This window comes from Engystomops pustulosus, chromosome 10 (genome assembly GCF_040894005.1).
Source record: "Engystomops pustulosus chromosome 10, aEngPut4.maternal, whole genome shotgun sequence".
Classification (NCBI taxonomy): domain Eukaryota; kingdom Metazoa; phylum Chordata; class Amphibia; order Anura; family Leptodactylidae; genus Engystomops; species Engystomops pustulosus.
Window position 1 is genome coordinate 36,028,946 of NC_092420.1, and position 27,437 is coordinate 36,056,382.

A 27,437-nucleotide genomic window follows, 5' to 3' on the forward strand; every position below is an offset into this window, starting at 1 on the left:
ACTGAATAATGAAGAATATCCATCACCTAAAGAATAGAAAACACACTAATCAGTCTCATTCCAAAAATGGAATTACAACCAAAGTGATGTATTCTCCCATGTACAACGCTAAACAGCAACATACATTTGCTAAATATGATTTGTGCTAGAGCGTTTTCATTGAGCAATCCCTTATATAAATCACTAGTTTCTAATTAAAATGTCATTTTCCTTGCCGGACCCCTATATCTCATTGATTTTGCCTCTTAGATGCTGACATCTGTGTCCAAAGCCACACTTCATTATCAGGCATGTACCATTCTCTGGAGCCATAGAGCCGCCTGTGCAGAGATTTGACGTCACATCTTGAAAATACTGATGGTCAGATGATTGTTCCGAGTGTGATACATTCTTACACACCGTGTAGACGCGGCTCAGCCACCTCCATCCTTCTATTGCCAATAACGCACCCCATAAAATACACAACATATTTACTTTGGTATTCTTCCATCCATCTCTTACTCCTCTGCTTTTGCTTTGTTTAAACCCACTTGCTGCTCGCGAGTATATAAAAGCGGAGTGGACCTGCAGAGCTTCCCGAGTCTCTGCAATGAGTTACTATGGAGATAGCGTATCAGGGCTAACTTAGAATGCAGCAAGCCTCGTGTGGGAGGGAAATACAGCTTGTGCCTTGGCTTTCGCAGCACCTGAATCTGTACCACCATTATCTTCAGCTAAGGAGGCCTAGTGTGAATACATTAACCCCTTCACTGAACAATTACTTGACACGTTGCAAATGAGGCAATGGCATACAGAGACATGACCATTTTTGTGCATCATTTCCTCTGTATTACATTATGTCAAAATCTGTTTATTTTTTGTTGGTAAAGACATAAAAAAGATGTAATTGCAAACGGAGGATACTCATAATGACTGCTACATGGAACATAAATGCATAGTATCTACGGAAATACCTGTTTTTCTCTAATGGGATGGATGAAACAAACATTTGTTTGTTGAGGTTTGGAGCACAAAATAAGACAAAAATATTGCTGGATAATTAGACTATGAACAATTTTTTTTTTTTTTTTTTAAATGGGTGTTACATAGACAATAAATGTATCATATAAAAGGAAATATCCCGGCACTCACTTTCTTCTTTTGCTGTAATTCTTTTATTCAGTGATCATAGTATATACAAAGAATGCGTTTCGGCTTGCATCCAAGCCTTTATCAGCAAAAGAAGAAAGTGAGTGCCGGGATATTTCCTTTCACATGTATCTGGCGTTTGTTTGTCTATCCACGTGCACCACGCTACACGGAGTGCCGTCCTCGTCTATGCTTTTAGAATAAATGTATCATAGAGACAGTTCTAAGGAAATCTAAAGTTATGGCTGCAGAATTTTCCCAATGGTAATTGTCAAAGACAACAGGTTTTTTTGTTGCATTTTTGCGTCCTGGTTTTGTTGCAACAAGGATACGGATCTTAAATAGAGATGAGTAGACCAAATGGTCAGGTTCAGTGTTCGGGTTCAGGTGTCCCCCTGGCCAATCATAGCCATGGCTAGTTGCTAGGGGCATCAATTTGATGGAATGGCTGTTCGGCTGCCAATCCTGCAATAATTCCAGGCCAGGTGGCCGAACCCGAACGCCGGACCCAACCGTCGGGTCTGTTGATCTCTAATATTGACCTCTGCATTGCACAAGTTGAATTGTTCTTTAATATCTGCAGCAAATATGTGACATGCGATGGATCATAAACCCACAGCTCAATTTAGTTTCCACTGTATATTTTTCACACAACGCAGGGAATATCGGCACCACAAAAAGCCCAGTTTTCTGTCCCTCACAAGTCTTTGTTTGTCTCTCAATTTGTAGGCATTTTTTCTTTCCTGGCAATTGCTCATGGCAACCAATCAGAGCTCAACCTATATTTTACCATAGCAGTATATAAAATGTAGATGACCTAAAAGTATAATTCCTTCACAATACAAGAATTTCTAGACCTTCTGCCTATAGGGATTAAATTTTTTCATTAGGTCTTATCTATCAAAATTACAGCCACGTAAAAGCAGTTGATTTTTTTGTTGCACTTTTATGATCATTTGGGCCACAATTTGTATTATAGTAATAGTAATTTGCTCCCGAGTCTGTTTGTATTTATACTCAACAAGGCTGGATATATGGTTTCCATTTTGTTTGGCGATTATCCCTACGGAAGTTAGTTGAGAGAGCACACCAGAAATTTGGGGACATACTTCCTTTAAACACATAGGAAAAATATCCACTTGAGTCATGCTTGCAGCAGATTATCGTATGAAGAATTGCTGTCTTGTACAGTAGCATCAAAGTTACTGTTTGAATTTCACTTAAATATTACCCCGTTTCAGACAAGTTTCAGCACTGTGAAATCCTGACAAATCTACTACTGGATTCCCACTATGGAAAATCTGCAGAGGACGCAGCTGATGTGGACGTCCTCCCACTGTAAAAAGACACTTTCTAAAGAAAATTAGCGGCGCTGAATGTGAACTGCAGAAATCAGCTAATGATGAGCAATCACTTTATGGGTTATAAATAAATTGAAACAAACGGAGAAATAGGGGTCTATTCGCAGAACAGTTCTCTCCACAGATCTACAGTGAACATCTAAAGTTGCTGTTGAAATGATCTAAATGTTTAGTACTGGATGTATAATCCAAATCAGAATAATGCCTTATTTTTTTATTATACATACAGAAACACACTGGAGATCAACTGGAGATTACTGAACACACAATTTCCTAAATGTCAAGGTCATTGTGTAGTCCTACGTGAAGATATCCTAACATGAGCAAAATATCAGTATTTGAAGCTCATTTCATACAGTGGATCGCTATTTGATCCTTTTTTGTATATTGGTACCACATTTGCTATGCGCCAGTCCTGTGGAACATAACCAGTCATCAGTGAATCTTCAAATATTAAAAATAACGGTCTATCACCGTACATAGTTCATTTAGAACCCGAGGGTGTATGCCATCTGGCCCAGGTGATTCTTAGTGGTTGCGAGGCGGCGCCGTACCTCTTCCTAGGTTAAACTGTTGACATTCCAAAAAGAATTTACATTATTCCTCACCCAGAGGAATTATTCCAACCCAGAGGTACTCCAATTTGCCGGCCTTGAGAGGGTCGATAAGGACCCGAGGGGAGGCAACAAAGAAAAAGAACTGTTACGCCGTGAAGCAAAACATATCATACGGTTCGATGCCATGGGGAGACTGGGCCTTAATGACAGAAATGACCTAAGCGTCTTTTTGGGCACAGGTTAAAAATGGTTAAAAATGACTAACATAAGAAAACAAAGAATCCCTAGGTACATCACCATAGAAAAATAACCCCAATTACGACCGGAGGATCTGAGCACGTCTAGGTGAAGCTGCACAATACAGATAGGTTAAAAAATAAAAAATAAAGAAATAAAAAAATAAAAGATAGGAGTACTACATTAGAATTAAGTGTTGCACACTCCAAATAGGAAAGAGCACGACATAGTACTCTTAATTATCTTTGTATTTTGCTCTTTAGTTGCCTGTTTTATCAGTTGAACTTGAGTAACTTAGAAGAATAACAGGTAGTCACGATACTATGTACTAGCATATACTGTTGCCTCTTAACATCTGGACTTGTTGCCTCCCCGGACTTGCCCTCAGTCCATCGAGATCGCCCCTCTGTCTTTCTATTATATTTTATGTACTTCCCACATCACAATTTTTCTTTGTATTTCACTGCACCATTAATGGTGATGTTTTAATGTTGAATTATGCTAGGACAATATTAACATACAGGCATAACTCTATTCAATTTTCTTATTGACCATGCCTGTATTGGTTTATGAATACTTTCGACATGTCTAATAGACATAGCATAATTTTGGCGATCTCAATGCTGTGCTGGCAGTCCAATCAACATTATGTTAATGTTTTGTTTGTTGCTAGGTAGCAAAACAATGAGCGCGTCACTGGGGGTGTTTACCTCTCCGCGGCTCCCGGAAGCGCTGTCTCATGTGTCACATGACCGGCGCACTACCGGAAGTCGTCCCAGGGGCAGCCCCAGAGATGTGCCTTTGTAGGCTTGAGAAAGCGCCATACAGGCGCGAAACGGCCCGTCGCTTGCCGCGGTCTGCACAATGTCCACGTCTACACTCTGTGTGTCCAAATAAATTTCTCTGCACGAATCTGGTGAGTGCCGCTTTTTTGCTTTTTCTACTATGTGATTATTCCTCATTGTGTCTTCCACCAGGGGATTTTCCTGGGTAAAGACAGTTGAGAAGGAGACATTCAGTAGATTTGCCCTTTCCTCATCTCCTTCCACCATGACCCCCATGTTATTTCTAAGGGGACCCACACTCTCTGTTTTTAGTTTCTTATCATTTATATACTTGAAAAATAATTTGGGATTATTTTTGCTCTCCCTGGCATTATTTCTCTCAGTCTCTATTTTTGCGGCATTTATCTGCTTTTAACAGGATTTATTTTTCTCTCTATAATCCTGTAATGCCTCATCGCTACCTTTTAGCACCTTAAGCCTTATCTTTCTCGCTTATTGCTTTCCTTACAAGACTAGTTAGCCACATTGGCTTTTTCTTGTTCCTCTTATGCTTTTACCCATAAGGTATGTGTTTCTCACAGGACTTTTTCAGAATATATGAGAAAAAGTCCCATTTTGTCTTTGAGAACATTATCCCAATATATGCCTTTAAGGTCTTCCCTTAGTTGCTGAAAGTTTGCCCTCCTGAAGTTTAGAGTGTTGGTTGCCCCTTCCCTAACGTTCTTAGTAAAGCGTAATACAAAATCAGTGATATTATGATCACTATTCCCCAGGTTCCCCCCAACCTGTAGTTTTGATACCCTATCAGGTCTGTTGGTCTACAGTCACGGCTGTTCTCCAATTATGATCATCATGTACTTTGGTAATTTTGTAAACACTATTCTAGTGGCATGATGTACCCCTTACAAAAAAAAAAAAAAATTACCCAATGTTGATCAATTAATATTATGCAATTTTACTACTTATAGTAGTAAATTACTCTACTTTTTAATGTATATATGCACTGTATATTTCTTAATTACAGTAAAAGTAGTAAGCTGGTTTGGGAAAAAATGTCAGATTGAACTAAACTGTTTTAATGGAACATGGATGATGAACCAGTAAATTGAAGTAAACCTGCCGCTTGCATAATGCAGTCCATTTAGTAGGTAGCATGTTATAGAGCAGGATGAGCTAAGCAGATTATTATATATCTCATTTAAAAAAACTGTTTCTGCATGCATCACCCCACTGTGGAATCAATGACTAGACGACTGTACCTAAGTATAAAACACTAGCAGAGAAATGAAATGAATTACCTACCCTATTACCTATTAAACCCATGAGAAAGGTTTTCACTCCTTGGGAACTCAAAATGTCATTTGCACCTTAAAGAACCAAGATGGTGGCTGGTAAATATTACATAAATATTGTCCACAGATGTACTGTAATTTGACTGTTTGTTTGCCGCTTTGAAAACCATTGGAAACCTCCTATTATTGTGATAATTCCTGTGATAACCCCTTTATCCGAGAAAAAAATAAATATTCAGAAATGATTCACAGCAAGCCTTCAAGAAAAGGAGAAGAATAAATAACCTGTATACCGTATATACTCATGTATAAGCTGAGTTTTTCAGCACAAAATGTGCAATGGGGGCAAGCTGTATACTACTAGGGGCAGGCTGTATACTACTGAGGGCAGGCTGGGCTGGCTGTATACTATAGGGGGCTGGCTATATACTGTGGGGGTCTGTGACCAATGCATTTCCCACCCTTGGCTTATACTCGAGTCAATAGGTTTTCCCAGTTTTTGGTGGTAAAATTAGGGGTCTCGGCTTATACTCGGGTCGGCTTATACTCGAGTATATACGGTACTTTGTATAACATGTTTAATTCAGTTGATAAAATTTTTGGCAGAAATACCTTTAATTTTCATAAACTGCATATCAAGGGTAGTTCAGGTTATAAAAACTTTGTAATACTTGGTAAAGAAAATGCTTCTTTATTCTTGTATTTGGTACTTTCTTACATTAACTCTGAAATCTGTGCTGATGGCCTGTAGGTTACTGAGGTATCAACTTACAGTTCACCACTGTAAGTCTATGAAAAAAAAAACGGGGTTAAAGTATTTTACCAGCTCTATAATGTTTTATACTTTATTAAAGGACCTGGGCGTACTTGTTGAGAAGGACCTGGGGGTACTTGTTGAGAAGGACCTGGGGGTACTAGTAGATCATAAATTGAATAACAGCATGCAATGTCAATCAGCTGCTTCTAAAGCCAGCAAGATCTTGTCGTGTATCAAGAGTGGTATGGACTCTTGGGATAGGGATGTAATATTACCACTGTACAAGGCATTGGTTCAGCCTCACGTTGAATATACTGAGGCTGGAGAGGGTTCAACAAAGGCCACAAACATGATAAGGGGTATGGAGGGTCTCAGTTATGAGGAATGATTAAAAAAAAAAATTTAATTTATTTGGTCTGGAAAAGAGATGACTACAAGGGGACATGATTACTTTATATAAATATATGAATGGTCCGTATAAAAAAAATATGGTGGTAAATTGTTCCAGATTAAATCAAATCAAAAGACACGGGCACTTTCTCCGTCTGGAGAAAACAAGGTTTAATCAGCAGAGGCGACAGGGCTTTTTAACTGTGAGAACTGTCAATCTGTGGAATAGCCTGCCTCAGGCGCTGGTCACAGCAGGGACAGCAGAGAGCTTCAAGAAGGGTCTAGATGCCTTTTTACACCTAAATAACATTGATGGTTATGTTATATAGAATTGTTTCCCCTAAATCGCTTCCTCATCCAATCCCTTCCCTTCCTTGGTTGAACTTGACAGATATGTGCCTTTTTTCAACCGTATAAATTATGATACTATGAAATGCTCTATATGATGCTGCTACTGCTCCTGTGAGACAGCTAGCTGAGAATAAGAGATAAGGCTTACAGAAGGAAAAATGCTAATAACACATGCAAAAAGTCCAATACAGGCCACAAATGGTACAACTTCTTATTTACAGTGCACACACTGTAACTTGTCCTGACAAGTTTCAGGTACGTTTTAAATCCGTTTTTTTATAGTAGACACCGGTGGAGACCACAAATTGTAATATGCAATATTATAACATATTCTGGGATGAAAACACCCTTTCAGGGTAAATTAATAACAAAGTTATTACTTTTATTTAATTTCCTTGTATATATTCAATTAAATATTTAACCAGCTTAAGAGGGCCGGTCACTATTAAATAATGGTTTATAATTGAAAAACACATTTGGGTTAGACACTTAATTGATTTTAGTCTCATCTTTTCTGTCTAGCAGCTTCAAATGCCAGTGGCAATGCAAGCAAATATAACGAGGCACATTCTGAAGATATTCCATCAGAAAATTCTGAGCATATTTCATCTTTCAGTTGAAAGAACTTTGGTTTCTTAACACTTGAAATGAACTTAATTGTAAAAGAAATGTTTAATTTTCAGTATTTCAATTTACTGATAGCATTTAATGTATTTGACTGGGTCAAAAAAAAAAAAAAATAAATAAAAAATGTTACCATGAGATTAAGGTTCATGGAATACAGGCAGTCCCCGGGTTACATACAAGATAGGGTCTGCAGGTTTGCTCTTAAGTTGAATTTGTATGTAAGTCGGAACTGTATATTTTATCATTGTAACCCCAGCCAGAACTTTTTTGGTCTCTGTGACAATTGGATTTTAAAAATGTTCGGTTGTCATAAGAATCAGTATTAACACTAAAGCTTCATTACAGACACCTGTGATAACTGTTACAGCGGTTTATTGTAGCTATATATTACCAATATCCAGAGGTCCGTTTGTAACTAGGGGTCGTATGTAAGCGTGAGTGTTCTTAAGTAGGGGACCGCCTGTATAGTTTTAGTATAAAGCAGAATAGACAGCACTTTTCCATCGAGGAAGCTCTGCAGAGTTCTGGGACATAGCAGTCATACTGATATCAACATACTTTCACTATATCCATGTACCGTAGATACATTTCTACAACACTCATCTATGCATAGTTTCACATTGGCGTTGGCACTGCGCATCCGTTGCGTTTAGTCTCCGTTCTGGTTCCGTTTTGTCTTAGTGACGCTTCAGGCCGCATTCACACGATGCATTGCGTCGCATTTTTGATGCGTTTTTAACACATTCCAAAGGCTTCAATCTTGATCACATGTTGAAGTAACATTGTGTTTACATTGCATTTGCTAAAACGCTATGTTACTTCAACATGTGATTGCTTCAAAAACACATTAAAAAACACGAAGCATCGTGTGAACGTGCCTCAGTGTTGTCCGTGTCAGCCAAAAAAAACTGAGGGCTTAACATTGCTTTGAAAACATAGCACCTGTTTTCTCTGCCTCAGTGAAAAAAACAACTGGTGTTTCATCAGTATTTTTGCTGACCCATAAACATCTATTGCCTTTCTGTGATCCACATCCATGAATAAAACAGGACGTTTAATTTTTTTTTCCACGGATCAGTGAAAAAATAAGCCAATGTGAAAACACCCATTGAAAACAATAGCTCTGTGAGGCATCCGTGGAAATCACAGAGACACGTGTGTGAAAAACAACGGGAATGTGAAAGAGCCCTTAGTCTCAATACCATTTATGAAAATATATATATCTCCTATGAGCATAACCAGAAGTGCATAGCAAGTATTGTGAGCACGATGTAGTTCTCTTTTAAATTTGTTAAACTGAAAACTTCCCATCTTTGTTTTATTGTCCATTTTCATTTTCAATCAATGAGATAGATCTATATTTGTACATTAACACGAGAACCCTATACGTGTTTGTTAACCTGCAACCTATAACAAACAGACAGTAATTGATATGCCCCTTGTGGATTTTCAAAAGGTATTGTATCCGTAAGTGATTTTAATAGCCTGCGTCCCAACAGAGTCATGATCTGTGTTATTTCATTAAACCATATCACAAGCCTGCATTCGGCATTAATGGGATAATTTAAGGATTTTGTAGTCCACTGTTATATACCATGCGGAAACACTGAAAAGAACACAATATAAGTTCATTACTTAAATAATTAATTGTAAATTATGGTTAAAAAGCATTGCCCTTATCCCTAAATGGCTTCTTTTCATGGCTGCAATGTTACAGAAATCAGTATGTAAACTTATATGCAACTCACCTTATGCGAGTCCATCACACTAAATTAGTCCTGCACTGCACTGCCTCCTTGTTCCTGATTTACAGGTCTCACTGCCAGGACATGCTGCTTTATGGAAGATTGAGACAGCTCTGTAACATCGTTGGGCACTTCATGTTATATGACCTTATTGTTGTCATTTAAGGGGAAGTGTAGAAGTCCATGGAGACACTGTGATTTCATGTGATCAGATACATACATGGGGTAGTATGCAAATGTAACTAATTAAAGACCTTAGATTACATCACCCAGGTCACATGGCATTAAGTGCAGACTGTTGAGAAGAGGCATGGGACATGGTGAAGAGTAGATGGGAGGGGACAGCTGAGCAGGACATGCCCCTATCATATTTTGTAGCACTTTACAAATTGATGTCAGGTATTATAAGATAAAGTCAATTTATGGGGATGTAAGGGACACAAATTGTAAGCTAAAAGAAGCAGTTAGCTGATAAGGCTCTATGGGAACCAGTAACTAATTGTATTTGTGAAAATGTGGTGCCAAATTCCCTTTAATTTAGCTTGTTAGCCATATTCAGGATAACATATAGCACATAGATACTGTCAGTAATTTCAGGGTCACCTGTAGATTATCAATTGACAAATGCTTGTTACATCTAATATCCACTAATCTCATCATCTGACTTTGCATTTTGTGTTCATTGTATTTGGAGTTGTTGGAACATTTAATTGCTACACGTTATCCTTTGCAGCGATCTTTGTTTAGCTCGTAATTGAGATGATGCTTCATTCAAAAAAAACAATGGAGTGATAATATCTCTCTCAATTAACAAGGTTTTAATGTTACTTTTATGGATTATTTTGGGGGGGTTTTTCAGCTGGAATTTTAGATTTATAATCATAGGTCAGCACTGGCCACTATGATCAACCACTGGTGCCATATGGCATCACTACACCGTCATGGACACAGCATGTGCATCTTATACTTGAAATTATGCATTAAGTTATGTTGCTGTAGCAGTGATATGTGCTCTGTTCGTGTAGAATGCAGGATACGCCATATTCATTAAGAACGTCCGCCAATCATCTGGCGCTTCCCTGCACCGGCCCGACAGAGTACACAGTGCACCTTTAACATAGGGCGTGCTACAGACTTTGCATGTTAAATCTGACGCATGGTCCCAATGAGCACCAGAACGCCCCCTAATTGGTGTTGCATGATGCCTAGTGCAGGTGCGCCACAAAATGTGTCTCAGACACTTCTTAAATAACTGTGCAAGTTTACAGTCTGTCAAAAAACTGGTGCAAAGCCCTTAGTAAATGTGCCCCAATGATCCTCTTCTGTATATGATGTACCTGGATTTAGGACTAGGCCTTATACACTTAAAGGGGTATTCCGGGAATATGAACGTCTGACATAAAAACCCATGATGATATAAATAAATGAATACAACAATACTCCATGTCATTAGTCACAAAATAAAGCTTAAATAATTTGATTTTATGATTTACAAAATTTATGGCCTCTCTAAAGTAGGTGGAGTTATCACTATGATGGCTGCCATTGGAAACTACAAGTTCCATGATCCTTTAGTTCTCAGTAACTTCTACTCCCTCTTATGCTCTGCTCCCAGTGATAATGTAACAGGTTTTCTTGCTCTGTTACCATAGTAATGATGTGTAACTGTCATCACCACAACACTGACCATACTGGATGCACTGCAACCAACTGACTACAGCCTAACTTAGTGGTGGTCACATGACCTGCCCAGGCAGGTGCAGGACATGTGATGTGGACATGTGACCAGCAGCCATCTTCTATCCTGCAACGGACCGCACGGAGGAAATTAACGGACTGATTAAAGGGCCAGTAGCATTTTAATTCTTCATCACTGTGTATGTCATCAGCATTTTCTGCTAAGGGGAGCAAAATTTTAAATAACAACTAATTACACATTAGCTTATATTTTGAGTGCCCATTTGTATATGAATTATGCTGATTCCTGGAATACCCCTTTAACTAATGTATTAGTGAAAGAACAGATCATATTGTCACTGGCTCTAGACTTTAGATCATACTGATCTATGTAGTACAGAACATAGGAGTTCAGAAATTCCAATCTTTCATGGAGTGTTTGGACATCCAATTGGTTAATGAGGTTCAATGTGGATAGATGTAAGGTTATGCATGTACCATAGGTGCCAGGAGGAATAAAACTAGAAGGCTAATTTGTTTAAAGGGAACTGGGTATACCTGTACATGACAGATTAAATGGGATGTATATGATTTTATCAAAGCCTGATATAACATAGTGCTCATGTACTGAAGCAGATGACGCCATTTTCTATGCCCTGTAAATGGCAATGGAACGTACCGTAATATGGTCCAGCCACTACGTAGAGCCTAGAGCCATCTGCGGCCAGTTTAATGTGCTGTGTTTTACCAAGTCCAAACAGCTAATTGACCATACATAGAAGATAAATTTAGCTAATTTGTGGAAAATTTACACTCACCCCATGCACAGGGACACCAAAAGGTTAACAATGACGAAATAGTTGTCCAGCACTCAAAGGTGTTGCGTAAAAGTCCATTCTTTATTTCATAACATCTGGCATGACACGTCAAGGATACAGACACATTGGGGCTCATTTACTATCGGTCACGTGCTACACTTTCATTGGACTTTTCATCTTTTTTGGGGATTGCACGGCTTGGACAGGTATTGCTGGGATTGTGTATCACATGATCGTTTTCTGTCACAGCTGCTCTGGCTTCCATGCAACACAAATTAGAGGTCGTGCCATTGGACAATCCGACCGATTTCACTTTCAAATTGTATCACAAGACAATGCAATCCAATCCAATAAAAAGATGATGAACTCCGGACTTGAGCGGGGAAGCGACACATGCAGGATATCGGGCGCACGATCTTAGTGAATTGCAGCACACTGCATTAACATCGGACAATGCACTTTCAGTGAACTACAGGGGGAATGTAAGTAAATGTTCCCACCAGTAACAAAAGATCGTCACATTTTGCCGTGTAGCCTTTGTCATGATCTAAAAACATGTGCTCAACAAATATTAAAAAAGACCTTCCGGATCAAACATCTTGTCCTTTGGAGGAGTAACAAGGAACCTATATGCATTAACCCAATGGTTACCATATATAGCACGAAATACACGACAATAGACAATACAGTGGCAAAGTAGATAAAGTCTCTTATGATCACATTCTAAGTATTATTGCGTTATGCACAATTTAATAATATATTTTGACTAGTCTAAAGAAACAACAAAATTAAGTTGTCTATTGTTGTGTATTTCGTGCTATACAGTTAATGCATATAGGCTCATTGTTACTCCTCCCACTGGACATGAAGTTTGATCCGGGAGGTCTTTTTAAATGTTAGTTGAACACATGTTTTTAGATCGTGACCAAGGCTACACGCCGAAACACGTAGATCTTTTGTTACTATTTGTCTGTATCCTTGACGTGTCATGCCAGATCTTATGGAATAAGAATTGACTTATACACAACACCTTCGAGTGCTGGACAGCTACTTCGTCATTGTTAACAAACAGCTAATTGGTTAAAGACCAGGGTTTTGGCCCCCAATTATCAAATATTAAAGATCTGCACTAAAAATAGGGCATCAATATTAAATCATGGAAAACCTGCAATTTCAATCACCTGCTTCTAAGACCTTCAGAATATAGTTGTGTATTACAAGACATTTGGCCTCATGGGACCGGGGACATTATATCCCCTCTTTAGGCACCATGGAGACAACATTATCAGGTTCAGTTCTGTTATTGCTACAAAAAGGAGGACGTTACATATAATATATAAAAAAGAGCCTTTTAATAACATAACATAGTTGAAGACATGTACATATATGGCAGATAAATTAAAGGGGAGGCCATGTTACCTCATGTGTTTGTAATGTGTGTGGAAGCGTCAGGGCAAGATATAAAGTGAAGCCTCCTCTCTTACCTCATCAGCCAGAGATTCCTGATCATATAATGGCTGCTGATGGAGGGTCATGTGATCTGTCTATGAACCATCGCAGGGCGATTGTTCATTGACAGACAGAGATCACATGACTCTGCATCTGCAGCCATTTTATATTCAGGAATGTCTAGTTTATAAAGTAAAAGACAAGAGACTTCACGTTACATATCAAGAAAGTGGTGTAGAAATTTTAATAGATATTTACTGATAAATTACCTAATATCCTGCCCCACAAACTTACACACACATTACAAAAAAAAAACATAAGTTAAAGTGGACAACCCCTTTAAATTAAATATATATGTCCATATGGGTATTAAGAAAAGACTTCTAAAGGAAGACGTGTTCACGACAAGCTAGTGCAAATATACATCGGCCGGTCATGAAGGGGTGTTGTAGACTGTAATACAGGAGCAGTAAATTCACAATCTAATGCAATATATTGTATAAGTGACAAGAGCACTTACGGTTTAAGTACCCTAAAGGGTTCTGAAGAAATAAATCTAATTACCCCTTTTCTTTAGAATACATAAGAATTTCCGATGATAAACCCCTTAACAGAAAATAATGGCCAAATGACCGAATCTCCAGTTATTCACCATTTTGCCTTCAATATAAGTTTTAATAAAAAGTGATCAAAAGGTCATACAGTCGTCAAAATGGCATCAATAAGGACCTGTAGGTGGTTTAGTGTTCCAAATCCCCCTAGCAGGTCCTCTTTAAGCCGACCTTTTTCACCTTTACTACACAACAATATTGGGTTCATTCCAAGAGAAAAGAAAAGTTGATGACTCATTATTAATATTATAGAAAACTATCAACTTTTGTAATAAAGGTCTAAGATAATGACCTTAAGATAATGAACAGCTATTTTTTTAAGATTTTGAATAAATTGCTAGTGATTTGTGAGCTTAACTGACCTCAGTAAGAAAATAGACTCCCTAATAACTGCTGTTATTTTTAATACCAATTTACATAAAACCATGTTGATAATTCAATCAAAGCAGCTGATTAATTATTTATATAATCAATGGAAGAATGGATATTATTGATTAGCTTAAGCTTATGAAATGAAGATTTATTGCAAGCAGGCTCGGATACTGCTCCTTCGGGGCTTCAGTCCCAGTTATGAAATCCATGTCCAACAGGCAACAACAAAAAAAATAATAATATACAAATAATCAATATGTTTCTGCAGAATTATGTGTAGGAAAGACGTCAATGTTCAACCTCCTCACACTTTAGAATGACTCTCTATATGTTCTTATTTCTTGGTATAAAGTTTTCTCTGTTATTTTTTTTTTACTTGAGGTATTTGCTGTGAGTAGTTGTATGAGGATTCTACATAGGGAATTATGAACGGTGTATTATCTAGTAATTCAATTACTAAATAGTGTAGAGTCTGGATATAGGGGAAATCTCGGACTCCCATTGGGAAGCGGTCCTGGAGGGGATACCATTATTGTCTCAGTCAGAGGCCCAGCAATTATCCCAGATTCATCTCTTAGATAAGACGTATAATAGTAGTGCGTCCTGACTCATGTTGTTCCAGGTGTTCAGTACCAGATGCCAAGTTAGGAGAGTTCTGGAAGCAGGTACTGCACCTGATCCGGAGTGCGCTGTCAGTGGATCTGCAACCAGACCCAAGAGTTTCCCTACTAGGTCTGATTGACACAGACACCATAGAAGAAGCCACTTTGTTATATATATATATATTACTATATGCAAATCTATAGCAGCTCGTTGGATGCAGGAGTTTATCAATAAAGGCTGGAATGGGGGGTATACTTAAAATGAAACGGTCCCAAAAAATGTGAAAAGCTATGGGAAGGTGGCTAGATATGGCTGGACTTCCAAAGAGATCTCTGGTGGATTTACGAGGAAGTTCTCATTACCAATTGATGGTGCTAAAAGCATAAAGACAGGCATGTTACCCTTTTGCTTTTTACTAGGGGAGGCTACTCACATAATCATGATGAGAATTTGTGGTAATATGTCTCTTACTTTCTAGATATGATCTATACAGATTTAACAACTGGTATTGGTACAATGACGGAAATCGGGTTCCTATCTGTCTGCTATAAGGAAGAGGGAGGGGAAAATGGGATGCTTTTGTTGTTTTGTTCATTGTGAAATTGAGTGTGCTTGTAAAAATCTTTTGATTACAATACTGTCGAGTCAGAGTATGAGTAGTAACTAAATTGGCTATGGTGACTACACAGTTCACATATATAATCAGCACTAAATGTAGTTTGCCTCACGAAAGTGGAGGGTGCGCCAGATTATTGAATACTGGTGTACGGTCTTCAATTATCTGACGCACGCTGCACTGCTCAGAAAGTGCACACCATCTTTTTTTGGTGCTCCTTCAATACGCAGTGCCTGTTGCAGTATTAAATGTGTCTCAAACTCCAACTAAGCACTAAAACGCCCGTTTAGGTGCACATTTTTATTTTATGTTGCAGCTGCGACACAAAACTGCCTCAGTTCAAAGTCAGACGGAGATCTGGCCCAATATATCTGATGCTACAATTCCAAGCAAAACCGCTATATGATATAAGGGGGTATGACAATTCAATTTACCAGAGGAGCGCTGGGGCATATTTACTAAGAACAGGGCAAACTGCACTAATTGCAGTTTGCCCGTGTATAGCGCAGAGGGCTCCAGATCCAGAATTTCTGGCGTTCCTTGCACTGCCCACTGCCCTGGTGCACCTTTAACATAAGGCATGCAACACAATTCTGTCGGACTTTGCATGATAAATCTGGCGCACGGTCCAACTGAGCACCGGAACGCCCACTAATTTGTTTCGCATGACACCTAGTGCTGCTGCCTAAAAAAAGGGTCGCGTACAACATAATTGTGGTGCAGACACTTAAATACATGTGCAAGCAGTTGGCACTAAAAAAAAGTCCAAAAGAAAACTGGGGCCTAAGTAAATGTGCCCCATTTGACAATCACAAAAAAAAAGCATATATCAGTGTAGGTAAAGAGATGAAAAAGTCCATGAGTCCACGCTATGCTGTGCATGTGTTTTGGTTTAACAAAATTTCTTTCTCAATCCAAAAGATTACTAAGGACATCACCAGCATCTACATACCATGGAGTATTTAGTCTTACAACCTCTATAAACAGGCAGTAGCAGGATGGATCATTCATACTCGTTAACTTACTGGGGAGGTCTTGATTTTTTATAAACTATCCTTGGAAAACAGTCATGTACCAAAAAGAAGTGGTAGTACAGCAAAACCCATGCAAAATGATTGTTCACTCTGTTTAAGATGTTCCCAGAGGCAGGACTTAAATGTCCCAATTTTGCTAATTTAAATGTTAGTAACTATTGCTATTCTTCAGTCAATTTGTCATATTTTTTTGTGTTGTCACCAATAAGCCCCTGCTCTCCTGAAGTAGTTCACACATCCAAAATATGCCATACTTCAAGCGAAAAGAAGTGATGGATCATATTGACATTGCTTTATTCCGGGTGAAGAAAGCAACTTGTTTCTATAAAATGCTTTGTGTCCAAACCTTCTGACTACTTTGTTGAGAAAACTTGTTTGTACTGCAGTCTGACATTATCCCCATCTACAGGGCAAGGTTAAAAAAAATAGCCCTGACCTCAAACACATTGAGCAAATAGTCTTAAATGTCAACGACAAGCCAACACCAAACGTTATATTATTAATGGCATACAATAGTGGAACCAATCTAACATATCATTAGAATAGCTATGAAGACAGAAAGCTACAATCCACATTCAATTATATAACAATAAACTTTAGAGAAAAGAAAACAAGAGCGATAAATAATTATGTAGAATGAGGACTACATATCTTATACAGTTGCAGATATCTATAGAGGCAGTCACCAACTTAAGGACACCCAACTTACAGACGACACCTAGTAACAGACAGACCTCTCTGTCCTCTGTGACCTCTCTGGATGCTTTACTATTCTTTACTAAGGCGTCTGTAATGAAGCTTTATTGATAAACCTTGTGCCCATGACAGCACAACATTCTGAAAATCCAATTGTCACAGGGACAAAAAAGAATTTTGTCTGGAGCCGAAATTATAACATACCCCAGTTACAACTTACATATAAATTCAACTTAAATACAAGCCCAAAGAACCTATCTCACTATATAGTGATGCATATAGCCTGACTATATTGGTCTCTCTAGGTTTTGTTTTGTTTTTTTTATTTAATGGACATCTACCATCAGTTTAGCAATGGTAGATGTGTTCCTGAGAAAATATAGAGTTATAGAAATTATGCTAAATAGCCTGGGGTGCTCAGGCAACTTCACCCGAGTGCCTCAGGGAGTCTAGTATTTTAATGCATGAACTACCCCCGTAGCGCTAGCAGCCCTGCCCGCTTCCACCCCATAGATAGGCGATGGGTGGGGCCGCTAGCGATACGGGGATGTGCATACTTAAAATACTGAGGTGCTCAGGTGATGTAGACTAATTTGCATAACTTTTACAACTCTATATTTCTGCCCAGCATATAGCATCTCTCTTATTCATATATCTCTGCATGTAGAAGGTGGACATATAAAGTTACACTCTAATTTCCCTGAATAAAAGTATGACAAAAAATTGTCGGCGTTGGGTTTTAGAAGGATATTTAGAAGTGGGTTCTATTTTTTGAGCTTGTTTTTACTGTCACATATGATGGAATATGAGATGTATCTTCTCATGCCCAGGGTTATAACGTAAGGCTTCCTTTCTGCATATGTAAAATATCTGTCACCCCCAGCACTCTGCAGTCTGTGCATAGAGTGAATCCTGTTGCTGTGTTAAATTCCTCTCTATATGGGGGAGCTGTATGGTAAGAGTGATGGAGAAAGATGTCAAGAAGCATCTGTTACTGTGGTTTAAACAGATTCTGAATTGGTTTATGGCTCCTCAAAACCAAATCATGTGGTCGCGACACGCAAGCTGTTCTGCCTCCGCTGAAAGGATAATGGACAAAAGAGAAATGAGGGGCACAGGACGCAATATACATGACCCCTAATAATATAAGCCTGAAGCCTGTGAACAGTATTGTGACAATTATGCTCACAGGATCTAACGGAACTAATAACTCATTGTTCATTTCAAATTATGGTGCATTCTGGGTACTGATTAGAATTTACTGTATGCAATGTATTTAATGTACAGTTATGTATATTATGTTATATTAATCTACTATATACGCATACTAAAAGGATGCGTGGACATGTAATTTTTTTCCTTCGTAACCCTAATTCCCAGAATGCTTCATTATCACATCAGCTACTATAGCACTTCTTTTACCTCTATTACAAGCAAAGCTAGGCCCACTATAGTTTAATAAAAAAAAAATAAAATCAATATATCTACCGTAATAAAGCTTATTTTGTTATACTTACATCCACACTATTACTACAGTAACTAATAAGAGCTCAGATTTTACAATTCAAACTGCCCTGGAGTAATGAACACTTTGCTGTGATTGGTGGCTACGGGTAACAAAGACAGTTTTACAGTTAGACAGTTGTGATAAATGAGGCTACTTGAGGCTTCATATGATGATGTGGCCGCGTGCTGTCCGTGGTACTTACAGATCCTTCTCACCTGTGTAAAACATGTACGTTTCTAGTCTGTGGATTGTAAGAGGCCAGATCTCCCTTACATGAAGAGTGCACCCCTAGTTTCTGTACAATGTACTACAGCTAACTACTTGTACATATTATAACACTGTATTGTACACCCCGAGCTGAAATAACTCTTCACAATACTTTATCACAATAGAATATGAAGCAATTATATGCAATATATAGTAACTGCAATGTACTAGTATGTGCGACAGGTGATATATACACCAGCTAGAAAAATGCTATTGGAAATTATATTCAATTACTGACAAATATCTATTACAGGTGGTTTACCATGCAATCCTTTCCCATTATTCTACCACTGCTAGAAATGCTCCATATATAGGTTATAGTACATGTATATAGACGGCTCTGTAGCCTGTAGAGTAGAAGATGGATACAACACAGCTGTATTCTGATAACTATATATATATTCCTGTATTTAATGTAACTACTATAATGCCCTTTATAGGAATGCAAAGGCTGCTAGAAAGATGAAACTGCAATATTCATGTATAAATTATCCATTCCAGCTGTATATGCTGTATACTATATACAGTAGATGATTGCAATGTACTGCCAATAGGTAATGGCTACCAGAAAGCAATAACCTGCACCGATAAAGGTGCACATTAGGTCTGACAACTGCAACGTGTGCAAATCACCATGGGGAAGAAGAAGATACATAACAAGTAGCCATTGCATCATGCATGCGTCCATTCTAGAATTCAATAAATCAATGAAATGGAAGAAATAACCACATTTTCATCACACCATAGTAGAAAAAAGGGAGTAAAATCAACCAAGAGATGCCTAGGCATGTTACTATCTGGAAACATACATATATGATGGGGACTTGTTCTCCACATATAAGATATATCGTTTTTTTTATACATATGGAACACATTGTCATTTCATGGATATTCTTTGTAGGAGCTTATGCAGTGCTCATTGACTAGCTAGGCCTGAAACCTGCATTTTACCACTGCTCTGCATCAGTATGTGACTGGAGTATTGGAGGGCCCGTAGTGGAGACCACAACATTATACACATGTAGAGCACACACAACAAGTATAGTGAATTACAGGCATACAATATAACACACAATTTATCTGGAAATGAGAAGCAAATAAAATACCACATCCACGGCCAGTGTAATGTTATACAGGTGCACAGCTCTTCACATGGCTACAAAGAAATCACGTACATGTGGGCACCTCACTGTATCTCTAATAACACTGTCGGCAGATGATATTATCTAGATTCCTACGACAACAGCAGAGATGAGATTCAAAATGGAAATCATAGTAGAAAACAGGAGAATTACACGGTGTCATTTTTTCCACAATGGCCATGCAGAGGATGGAGAATGCAACAGCTACTACAGGTATGAGGCACATTGCATATACATGCAGAGCAGATACAAGCCTGGCATGGGGGTCACAATTTGGTGGATTTCCCAGAGAATGGGGTAACACTGATAATACCAGAACACCTACCTGGGCTTGAAGACACAGTTCCTTTAGTCTGCTGGGTTAAAGCACTGGACATGGTGGGATTAGGCTCTCCTCTCTTCTACCTTGCATATCCACATAAGAAAACGGTGCAGAAATACATAAAAATCAAAGGAATCAAAAGGAGTGAGGATGTGGGGGTGACAAGTGAAATCCTTTTGTGTAGCGGACAAGATCCTTCCCGGCTCTGAGCAGCAAAGGCAAAAAATATTCAGGAATGAGAGGAACAAATGAGGGATTCTTCAGGAAAGCGGAATAGAAGGCAGGGATCAGATCCTGGAGCTCGGGAAGGCTTATTTGTTTCTTAGCTGATCTGTGCTGTTGCTATCTGCAGCAAACTGGTCTCCTTTACAACACCCCCCATCCTATAGAGGAGAAAGAGAGAATGAATCAATATTTTATTAGAGAGAAGATGCTGAAAAGGGGGGGCTCTGGCATCTAGATTCTCTAAACCCTAAAATCCATAGTAGAGAGCAAGGGGAATGGGAAACTGCTCATGCATTATTCAGCAGACATGTTCAGCTATATCATATACTCTGAATATGCAGACTACTGGCATCAGGACCCAGCAAACCCTACACACATATTCACACACATACACAACCCCATAGCCCCTGCTGCAATAGCCATTCATTGGGACACGTTAACTCTTCCCATGCCTGTGACATGGCAGCACACAGTACATGGATGGAGCGTGTCAGACATGCTGATGATGGGCACACAGCGAGATGGCATCCATGTACTTACAGATATGTCATGCACTTCCAGCCCTGTATTGCAGAGACCTGATTTCTTATACCATCCACGCTATACACACACTGCCAGGATCTGGAAGAAGGGAGAATTTCCCTGCTAAGAATCCCTTCCCTGTGACTTGAGCACAAACTGATTGGATCTCCAACGTCATGTTGTGGAATAAGGGAGAAGGAGCTCCCCCTGATGGCGGCTTGTAGAACTGTCGCAAAGTTTTCTAGTGGATCCCGCCATAGTGAGCTACAGATGTAGAAGACAGCACACATGGAGGAGAACTAGAAGCTGTCACCTGTAGTAATCATTACAATTGTAGTTCTGAAAAGCGCGGGCTTTACCGGGCAATGGCAGTCATGTGCAGGGGGTGGGGTGAGGTCACCTGTAGTAATAGTGACATCTAAATGGTTGTTTTAATGATCACCCCCTTTGGGACAAAGCCATTTTAGGGTTTAAGGACCAAGGGGATCATTGATCATAATTCTTTAGGGTGTTTTTATGTTGTTTTTTTTTGCACAATTTTTTGTCACAGTTATTAAATTTGTCTCTAGTTTATTCAGTGTATGCTAAAGTCCGCCACTTAGTGGTTTTGAGCGTCTGCGCCTTATCTGACATAATGAACGGGCGTTTTCCACACATCATTATTTTGTGCCTAAGGGTAATGGCACACGTGGCGTTTTGAACGCTTTTTTTGGCCCGTTTTTAAGCAGTCCATCAAAAAACGCATCCGTTTTTGACCAGTTTGAATTAAGATAAACGGTCCAACCTGTCAAATACGGATGCATTTTCAAAAAAAGACGCGCCAAAAACGCGTTCAAAACGCCATGTGTGCCATCATGCCAAGGGTGATGCCACACGTGGTGTTTTTGGTCCGTTTTAAAGCATGCGTCTTTAAAACGCAACCGTTTTTTAACAGTTTGAACCTGTTTATCTATTAAGCAGCCAAATGCATGGTAAACGGTCAAAAACAGATGCGTTTTTAAAAGGACTGAAAATGCATACTTAAAAAATGGAACAAAAATGCCACGTCTGGCATCAAACTAAAAAGTCACCAAAAAAAAACTTGCCTGCTCTGAGCAGGTGCACTTGAACAAAAACTTTCATTACTGGAAACTAAGGTCTCCACTTCCCAAATGCAAAATTAAAGGGGTTTTGCCATTTCAGAAAGTAGTGGATATTGTTTGAATAATGAAAAGTTATGCAAATTTTCAATATACTTTCTGTATCAATTCCTCTCAGTTTTCTGTATCTCTGTTTGCTCTCATTGGGGACATGTATAAATCGTATTGCTTTCTTTTTTAATTTATTGTGCAACTTTTTGTGAGACTTTTAGCAGTTTGTGACTTTTTAGGCGCAAAATGAAGCGGCGTACCAAAGTCAGCTGCCTCCAGGAAGTAATGCAGTGGCCGGACTTATCTTTGTAGCCCAGATGTTTGCGCAACTTGTGAGACTTTTGAGCTTGGAATTGTCCCATTTTTACGCCTAATAAGTCACAAAGCCGAGCATGCTAGACCCAGATTTACTTTTGGTAATACTATTTGGGACTAAAAAGTCTCACACCACAAAAAGTCTCAAAAGTGAGACTAAACAGTCAACTCATTACACGTATCACAAAGGAAAAAAACTTTATGGGGTTATCCGATTTTACTAATAATTTAGGGCCTGGCTGGGGCGGGCTATTTAAAAATAATAAACGTGTACTTACCTCCTCCGGTGCTGCCGATGTCCCACAGTGCGGTCCATCTGATGTGTGCGCCGGTCTGACTACAAGGGTGCACAGGGAGCTTCCGGCTGGCCAGAAGCTCCCATCCGACACCATCTCCCAGCGCTCACAATGCTGAGAGATAGGGACGGATGGGAGGAGCAGGCCGGAAGCTCCCTTTACGCAGCTTCTGTGCCCCTGTAAACAAACAGGGGCACGGAACAGAAGGACCACGGCGCGGGGCATCAGAGGCGCCAGAGAAGGAAAGCACAGGTTAGTTATTTGTAAATAGCCCGCCCTAGCCCGGTCCTAAATTATTAGCAAACTCGGATAACCCCTTTAAGATACATTGCAATTATTAAGTAGGGCAACTTCAGGAAACTTGAAATAGTGTCAGCCAAAATACTATGATACAAGTGCCCCAATGTATAGAAAGCTTCTATGTTTATCTCCATTGGAAAGAAATCTGACCATGGTCACACAGGTGCACGGCTTGTTATAACACACAGCTCTGATTATTCTCTGTTAGGGTGATGTCCTACATTTTTTGGCAACGCATGCGTTTTTGTTCGGTTTTACCGAATTTGCGCAATTAAAAACGGACAAAAAGGCATGCGTTTTTTACGATCTGAAAACTCACTAACTAAAAACTGCCCAAAAACGACCTAAAAACGCCATGTGTGACATCACCCTTACCCTCTATGATACTAACGAGTCATGCATCTGTGTGACAGGAAGCAGAGATCTAGAAGACCGTGAGGAATTGATACAGAAAGTATATTGGAAAATATTATTATTGTTCATTATACGAACAACAACATTAAGGCTAAATTCACACTGCCGTGAGCCCGCCGCACCGTAGTACGGCGGGCACACGGCAGCGCGGGGAGAGGAGGAGGTGAGCGCAGCTCACCCCCGCCCCTCTCTATAGAAACTAATGGCGCACGTGTGCTGCACCGTACCACTCCCGTACAGGGCCGTGAGCCCATAGAAGTGTATGGGGGACGTATATCGGCCGCATATACGTCGGCCGTATATACGTCCCCCATACTGTAGTGTGAATGTAGCCTAAGTCGGAGCACCCCTTTAACTGAAAAAATACTTCCCCACAGTTTTAAAATGTTAAATTTCCTCATCTTTCCTTTAAAGTGGCCTCAAGTAACTACTTCATGATTTTCTATTGGAGCATATTTTTGAGTGGGATTATTGTCAATCTTAATGTGCACATCTGAAAGGTTATCAGGCTCCATTCCCTATACATTATAATAAAAAAGACAGATACTCATTTGACCAAGATTTTTTTTAACATTTTTACAAATAAATGCAGTCAATTTTTTGTGCAAAATAAGGCCCGGAATGTTCTGGTACACCATTTACCTATCTAGCTTCCTTATTGGCTGCACTTTGTAGGGGAATACTTTGCAACAATTTAGGCTCAAATGAATCGGCCATGCGACAATTCAAAACACATTTAATAAGGCAAAAGAACAACAAACATAAATTACAAGACAAGAACAAACCAGGTGCAAAAAAGGCGTACCGCAGACACACTATGATCACTGTCCCCCCAAGATTGATTTTTTTAACTCCTTCCCGCACTTTGATGTGATTCTACATCATAGGATGTGGGTTGTTCCCGCACCTTCATGTAAAATTACGTCATGGCAATCGCCCCAGGCTCAGAAGCTGGGCCCGTGCGATCGCCGTTGGATCCCGGCGGTAAGCAGTAGCTGGGATTCCGCCTGTTTAACTCTATAGACGCCGCGGTCATAGTGACCACAGCGTCTATAGTGCATCACCGCATCAATCGGCGCACTCCATGCATGGACCTCAGGGCTGCCTATAGTAGCAGCCTGTTAGGATCGTGGACTGTGCACAATCTAACAAAGCAGAATGCATAGACTGACTGTAATATGCTGTAATACATTAGTATTGCAGTATATTACAATGAACTAGTGATCAAATGATCACTTGTTCATGTCCCACTCTGATACAAAATAAAACAATAAAAAATTTTTTAATGGGAACCTGTCATCAGGAACCTCATTTTCACCTTTTGTCAGGGTGCAAGGTAAGTTATAACACACAATTATATTGTAATGCTTATAAAAGGTAGAAAGGCATATTTGCACTGCAGGTGTAATAAGCTTCTGCAACCTGTGTTTAGTGAAAATGAGGTCCCTGGTGACAGGTCCCCTTTAAAAAAACAAAGTGTAATTAAAAAAAATTATTAAAAAAGAATAAAAGTCCCCTGAAGTCCCATTCCATGCATTAATCAAATAAAAAAAAAGTGAAAATCACCAAAAAACCCCCAACAACATATTGGGTATCACAATGTCCATAACATCCCGTACAATAAAATAAAATTGTCACTGAACCTGTTCGGTGAACGCCGTAAAAAAAAAAAACACAAAAAAACATGAAATTTTCACATCTGATGTCATAAAAAGCACATAAAAGTGATCAAAAAGTAACATTTACCCCAATGATACCAAGAAAAAGTACAGCTTGTCCCATACAAAATAAGCTCTAAAACAGCTCTGTAAACGAAAAATATAAATGTTATGCCCATTTTTACATGGCGATGCAAAAACAAGCAAATTTCTTACAAAATTAGTTCTATATTCTGCAAAACAAGTTAACCATAAAAAAGCGGTATAAATGGAGTATCGCCGTAATCGTAATGACAATAAATGGGGTAAATGGGGTATCGCTGTAATGACCCATAAAATAAACATAACACATTGGGGCAGATTTACTTACCCGGTCCGTTCACCGGGCTGGACCAAGTGAAGGTAAGCGCGTCCCAAGCGTCACATTTCTTTTTTTAAATGCAGCGGTTTTTCCGAATCCGTCGGGTTTTCCCTCGGCCACGACCCCGATTTCCGTCGCGTGCATGCCGAATCCGTCGGGTAACACGTCGGGAAAGCGCAAATCGGGCCCTTAGTAAATGACCCCCATTATTTTATGTTACGTTGAACATCCAGGAAAAAAATTCTAAAAACCATAAACAAGAGTGAATGATTTTTTTAACCACCACCAAGAAAGAGTTAATAAAATCTCATGATCAACTATTGAACCCCTGGAAATGATGTACCTGAATAGTGGATCTCATCCACAAAAAAAATATTCCCCCGTATGTTGAATTGACCAAAAAAATGTGACAATGCAGTACTGCGCTGAATAATTTTTAGAAATTTTTGCCAAATTACATTTTTTTCATAATTAAACCAAAAGGATATACAGGCGGTCCCATACTTAAGAACACCTGACTTACATAGGACCCCTAATTACAAACGGACCTCTGGATTTTGGTAATTTGCTGTACTTTAGTCCTAGGCTACAATAAACAGCTATAACAGTTATCAAAGGTGTCTGTTATTAAGATTTATTGTTAATCCTGGTTCTTATGACAATCCAACATTTTTCAAATCCAATTGTCACAGAGACCAAAAAAAGTTTGACTATGGGTATAATAATAAACTATACAGTTCTGACTTACATACAAACTCAACTTAAGAACAAACCTACAGAACCTATCTTGTACGTAACCCGGGGACTGCCTGTAATCAAAATTTTTCTATTACTTTGAAGCACAACGTGTGACGAGAAAACAATCTCAAAATCCCCTGGATATGTTAAAGCGGTACAAAGGTATTGTCACGGGTGACCCCACGATACATGTCTCGGATCGCGGGTACAGCTCGGCTGCCCGCTCCTGGTCCGGCTCTGGTCCCGGTCTTCTATGTCCTAGCTCCCGCTACCGTCTAGGACTAGGCCTTGATCACCCCCCCCCTCTATAGGGCGCATGTGGCAGTACTTTGTGATTTATAGGGCCGGTCCTCCTAATTGGCAGTGGCATTTCCGGCTCTGCTATATTACCCGGCACCTCCCAGCATCCCCTGCCGGATCTTCAAGTCATTTCCCTGAAGGGAAAGCCCTCCTGTATTTCCGAGATTTCCAGCGTATCCAGCATTCCTCCGTGTGTCTGCATTCTAGTGTTCCTCCGAGTTCCTATATTCCTTTGGCGTTCCTGTATTCCTGTGGCGGTCCTTTACTCCTGTGGCGGTCCTGTATCCCGGTCCTGCCTTCCCGAGGTCCTGCCTTCCCGAGGTCCTGGCTTCCCGAGGTCCTGGCTTCCCGAGGTCCTGGCGTTCCTGTGTCTGGTTCCTGTGGTTCCTACTCCGGTGCCATCCTGTGTACCAACGTTGTACTCCTGCTGTCATCGCAGGCTCGGACTGTTCCTGCTTGTTATTTTGGCTGCCACCGTGAGCTTACCACCATCCCTCGCACTGGTCCAGAGGGTCAACAGACTCTTTATAGAGAGACTGACGGTTCGCCCAGCCAAACCGTGACACTAAAATCCGGCCATGGACTCCCCTAAGGTCATGAATCTTGCCAAAGCCATTGACAGTGCCAAAGAACCATACCAGCTACTGGCAGACCTTCCCAGCAGTATCGCCCAACAGTCTCAAGAGATTGCTGTCCAAAAAGACCTTGTAGACAAACTCGCTGCCACTCTCCGATGGATGATTGCCTCCCAGCAGCAGGCTCCTGGGACGACTCTTCCTGTTGTTCCAGTCACCCAGCTATGATTTCCAGCAGTTGAGTCTGGAACCTAATTTT

General features: G+C 39.7%; 1 protein-coding gene across 4 annotated transcripts in view; it reads right to left on the reverse strand.

Annotated features, from left to right (window-relative positions):
* Window positions 1-27,437, reverse strand: part of GRIN2B (glutamate ionotropic receptor NMDA type subunit 2B) — a 552,939-nt gene that overhangs the window by 291,344 nt on the left and 234,158 nt on the right. For 2 of the 4 annotated variants that reach the window (XM_072127539.1, XM_072127540.1), the window contains one exon: window positions 20,348-20,727. The exons of 1 other annotated variant lie outside the window; for it this stretch is intronic. The gene's annotated coding sequence lies outside the window, so the exon portion shown is untranslated. Of the gene's footprint in view, window positions 1-20,347; window positions 20,728-21,109; window positions 21,324-27,437 lie in introns of those variants that run through there. One more of the 4 variants, XM_072127538.1, reaches the window with a different exon arrangement.